Source organism: Thermobia domestica, chromosome 11 (genome assembly GCF_964235325.1).
Source record: "Thermobia domestica chromosome 11, izTheDome1.hap1.1, whole genome shotgun sequence".
NCBI classification, from domain to species: domain Eukaryota; kingdom Metazoa; phylum Arthropoda; class Insecta; order Zygentoma; family Lepismatidae; genus Thermobia; species Thermobia domestica.
Window position 1 is genome coordinate 255,877,694 of NC_137464.1, and position 6,000 is coordinate 255,883,693.

The window sequence follows — 6,000 nt, forward strand, 5'->3', positions numbered from 1 at the left end:
ATGAATTTTTATGTGCATGCATATTTGTAAATTTCGCAGGATACTGCATATTTCTGAATTTTATTGCTGCATACTAGCATATTTCAGAGTATATCACAAGAAAGTCTGTTATATTTAAAAGTGAACGGAATCACTTTGTAAACGAAGAAGTAGAAAACGTTGTATAGAATAATAGAATAAAGTGTTGTAGGCCTATTCAAAATTAGTTCACCTGACTTGTCTTGCACACGGTTTTCATTGCTTAGCAGAAATAATCAGATGCCAATATGTGGAAGTAAACGCACTTGTATTATATATATATATATATATATTTGTGAAAGCTTCATCGCGTGTACGTATCTTCGGATTCGCTCGCGTAAAATGTTCCGCTATCTCCGCAACACGTTTAAACCCGATGGGGCTCGTGGCTAGAAGCTGTGTCGTATTATGCAGTAAACTTAAATGAGGTGACAACAATTGTAAACTCACTACATTTCGATGATGCAGACGCTATTTGTCACAAACATGTTTGTCTACAAGTGATATTGATATTGAGAATAAAATTAAGTACATACACAACCAATTGAAGACTTTGGGGCAAAAACCCGTCAAGTCCAAAAAGTGAAAGTGTAAAGGAGATAGCTTCACAAGGGTTTCTCTTCATCCGATTTTCTTCAAACTTCGCACATACAGTATATACTAGACAAAAAAATAATAAAATAAAATTTAAAAATCGGTACATATTTTTTGTTTCTTCCGGAAAATAAGTTAAGGGGGGCAAAGGGTCCATTTTCAAAAAATGGTCCCTTTGTTTAAAAAGACCACTTTAAAGAAACGAAACTCTGCCGATGCAAAGATGACTTCAAAGTAGGAGATACGGGGGGGAAAGTGTCAATAAGCACAAGCATCAATCACTGACTGTTAGGACACTACAAGGCCACTTAAAAAAAAAACAAAAAAAACAGAAGGTAACGTTATTCTGGATTTCGGTGGAATTGCTTGAAACTGTCATATGTTGCACCACAAGCATCCATCACTGACCGTTTGGCCACTATAGGACCACTTAAAAAAAAGGCTGAAGATGACGGTATTCTGGATTTCGGTGGAATTGCTTGCAACCGTGATATGTTGTAGATGTTATAATCCTTTAAAAAAAAGTCTCAACAGACGCAGCCACCAATAAATGACCGTTTGGCCACTACAGGACCACATTTAAAAAAATAGGTCACGTTATTCTTTATTTCGGTGGAATTGTTTGAAACCGTGGCATGTTGACCTAACACAGAAAGACAATTTGGTGTTTTTTCACATGCAACAGCGACTTCTGTTAATGTAGAAAGGAACTTTTCCATCTACAGTACAAAACGTTTCTCACTGAGGAACGCAGAGGATTTACCTAAGAAAGACGTTCATAGTTCAAGCAACACAGGTCATAAGAAATTGGAATTTTATTTTCTTAGTGTTTATTTCAATGTATATGATAAAATTTTAGTGCATATTTTTTATTTTTTCTTGCATATTTGCATGTATATCTCGGGACTTATTTGTGCATGGAAATCCGGGCTCTAGTAATGTGATTTGACCTAGCGAGTTCATCAATAAGTTTTAATTCATTCCAGTATTTACCGCTTTCCTTTGTGAAAACTGAACGCTTTAGATACTCGTGTCACTGTCATTTGATCTCTCAGAAACAAATGAAAACTCTCAACTGGAAATTAGCTACAGGAATTCGTCATTTGTCGCCAGCTAAAGCAAGGATTAATTTTTTAGAATGAAGTTTTAGCCATACCAGAACATCTCAAATCATATAAGCAAAACATAGAAATTGAAATAACATACGGTGTTAAAATGTCAAGTTAAAAGTTGCAGAAGGATGAGATAGACCAATAGATTTATATTGGAGAGCTTGTTGTTAAAAATAAAATCTCCGAAAAATATAAACATGGTTTAAAGCACGAATAACTGTCCCTTGCATCGCTGAGTCATTTGAGAAAACTTTATAAAGAACTTAAATGCACATATGGAATTAACCCTCACGCTCTAGGCCAATAACAGAACATTTCCAAAGTGAAAGTGATGAAAATAAACGGTTAGAAGTAGGGCCTAAATATTTTTGATGAAGTTAAACTGAGAGAAGAAATTCAGTTTTATTTCTTGCCCTCTTAAAGTAAATGCATTCGTTGATTTGGGGTGTAACACTCCAGATTTTCAGAAGAAAATGTTGCCCAATCACACTGTGATATTTATGATTGTAGCCTACATGTATATATATGTCCGAGGTATCTATCTTGAGAACGATTAGTGGTTTTGGAGATGGGGAAGGACTAGTTATTCAAAAACCAATTAGACCACTGATGTATGCATTTACGCCGATCCCAAGAGTTTCAGCATTCGCGCGCTACCCTAGCCAACTTTTTGAAGTTGGTCATGTAAAACGTACAGAAAAATTTCGGCAAGAGAACAGAACCTAACCAACCCCTGCGGGGCTTCTAACCCGTTACTATTATTATTATTATTATTATTATTATTATTATTATTATTATTATTATTATTATTATTATTATTACTTTTACTACTACTACTACTTTTACTATGGATCTGTATAGTAAAACTGGAAGCTTATATTAATGAAAAAAGTGTTATGAAAATTTAAAAAAACTAATCAGTATATCACTTTTTTGAGTATTATTTTTAATCTTATTGTAATGATAAGAGTGGCATGAAAATTTTAAAAACTTTCCTTGGGCAGGGTTTGAAGCCACAACGAAAACGACTTTCATTACTAGTATGTTACACTAGCACGCTCGGCTACGAGGGCCGACAGCAGTGAACCTTTTCTTTCCGCTATATGTAGGTCAACTCATGACTCTTGATGTTCTATCTGTATCGGCCAATAAGATCAGAGGATATCTGAAACTCTTGGGATCCGCGAAAATGCTTGATGTATTAGTAAGTTCTTATATAGCCAATATCGAACGCACATTACCATGCATGGAGAATAGCTTACATCCGATCAATACATGGATGAATAATAATGGTGTAGAACTCAACTGGAATAAAACTAAATTTATAATTTTCACCAGAAAGACAAATCTTCATTCATATCATTTACAGTATAATAATGTTCAATTAAAATCTGAAACCATCATCAAATACCTTGGTTTATTTTTAGATCGCAAGTTAAATTGGAAAGCTCATATATATATAGTATATTTCTCAAGAAAACAAAAAAATATCTTCATTTGTTAAAATGTCTTTCTTTTAAAAGGTGGGGCATCAACCCGTTTACATTACTAAATATTCTTCATCAAGGATACATATCGAAAATATCATATGGTTCTATATTTTATAACAAATTTGGACAATATTACAATGGCTTGGAACAAAACATATATAAGCTATCTAAACTAATTTTCTCTCAAAAATCTTTTTGTCCAAAAAATAGCACTTTTAAAGGAATCAGCTTATACCGCTAATACTTCGAAATACCAAAAGTATTATTTAAATTGGCACCTAAATTTATAATAAAAGCGTTTGGTAAATCTAACTCTCCAATACCCTTCAAACTACAGCAGATAGAACTTCTCTTTAAGAAAAAAAAAACGTTCCTTTTACTCGAAACTATCCTTGGGTTGTCCAGGCATACTTTAATTTCAAACAATAAATACAGCGATACAAAAAGTTCCAACGCTACCGCGTTTTGTCCGGAATTATAACATTAATTTGGTACAAATCAAAGTGGTGAAACCTTCGTACATATCAATTACAAAAGAGGACCTTAAAAAAAAAAAATCAAAATATATGGAAAGACTTCATCCAAGAATTTCAAGAGGACACTATCTTCGTATATACAGACGCATCAAAATATAATAATGTCAATGTAGAAGCAGCAGTTGACATACCCGCCAGAACAACAACACTTCAATATAAATTGCCTAAAAATACAATTTTTGAAGGAGGAGCATTTGCCACACGACAAGCACTATTATACATTAAGAAACACAAAATAACAAAGTATTTTATATCTTCAGATTCACTAAGTGTTTTAACAGCATTAGAGTCAACTGATTGGAATAGTTCTACAGCTTGGATTCTGTTAAATATTAAATACCTATATTTTATAATGTTGAAGAAAGATTATAAAATATCTTTTACGACCATCAAAGCACATGTCAACATTAAAAAGAACAGCAACATAATAGATAAGGCAGCCAAAACTTCATGCTTTCAAGAAAAACCTACGAACACCAATTATTTCCAAGAAATTTTTACAATTGCATAACAGAGTTCCTCAAGGAACATTTAAACTCCAAAAACATTATTGATATGCTTCTCTTTCGTATAAATATATGTTGGCATCAAACAGGACATCACTTAAAATTTTATCTCAATTTCTATTAAAGTGCTTTCAAAACTAGAAACAATCTGACAGCTGAAAAACACATGCATATTTGTTTTGAAGAAGAGAATCTACGTCAAGTAGTCATTGCGGTCACTCAGTGAGGGTCGAATTATAAACATCATTTTAGCAACAGTGGGTGGAGGGTTTCCTTGACAACAGACCTCAACATTCCAATGTTGCCGCTAAATAGTTCACATCGTCTCTTCAAAAGGAAATTCACTTGTTATGCCTTACAAATTGTTTCTTAGAGTGCGAGTTGCATTCATAGGTCCAGATTCACTTTACAAGAGCTCCCCTTATGAGTTCAAAATACGTGTTCGGACTATGTCATAAAAACGACAGGGCAACAAATCGCAAACTAATTCGTGCTAAGTGGATAGTAAAAACGAGAACACTTACCCAATACTATCTAACTGAGTCAGGGTAGGAGAGCAGCAGGGAGGACGTTCACATGGAATGTGCGCGTCAGCGGCGCAGAGTATAAACATAAATGAGGATAATACAAAAATTTTGTTATCGGATAAAATCACATAGATTAGAATAACCCTTGTAATAGTTCAACACTAGTAAAATTATACTTGTAAACTTAGAATACTTATTTGCTACATTGTGCGGAAATGCTCCGAAGTGAAATTAATATCCTAGACAATCCTCTTTCTACGAATTTACTCGTTTTAATCAGAAATTATGTTAATATGGTAGGTTACATTAGTAGAATAGGGAAAGTTAGATTGGGTTAGAAGAGTACTTTGGGTTAGGTAAAAAGATTCTTAGATTAATGAAGTAGATTAAATTAAGTTAGGTCATTATAATAAGTTAACTTAATAGAAAATGCTGGGTTAAGTTAGTACTTGTATGTTGCATTTATAAGCTCCTCAGCAAATATGTGGTTTTCACAGTGATACGATTTCCTATAGCACTTGTAATCGTTTCATATTAGTAACACTATACTTGTAAATATTAAAGATAGCTTCCACTGGAGAAATTACACACCGGCGTAAAATAATATGTAATACAGTCCTCTTTCATAAAGACTCGCTCATTTTAATTGTGCTATAACAGCTATCATGCTTTGAGCTAACCATACGCTTGTAAACATAAAATTCAGCTTTACTAAGGGCACCGATCCTGGGATTCCTGGCATTGTATTTATGAATATACAAAATTGGCATAATTTGAATTAAATTTGTCTCAAAATCCTCATATATGCCTTCTACATTTCAATGCCTCCTCTCCAATGTTACAGAGAAATCGGCGCCCTTGAGCTTTACTACATTCTGCAGAAGTACTCTGACCGAATACCTCAATACATTAGTTTAACATCGCACAAGTGAATCGCCTGCAGTTGGTACTTGCGCCCTATTATTAAAATTAACCAACCTATTATTAAGAGGTTGGTATTTGCCTCTGAGTCACTCGCTACATTTGCTCATTCAACTATCTTACCTCATTTCGTTTTACCCTCGTTTTCTTCAGTTACTGAAGGATGGTGAAAAAGGGACAACGAGTTGTATGTCCTTTGTTGTTTCGAAACAAACCGAAGGGGACGTCACATTATGATATACGAACACAAAATATAAAGAATTCACTTTAACTTAATTTCCAATTAGATCCTTTAT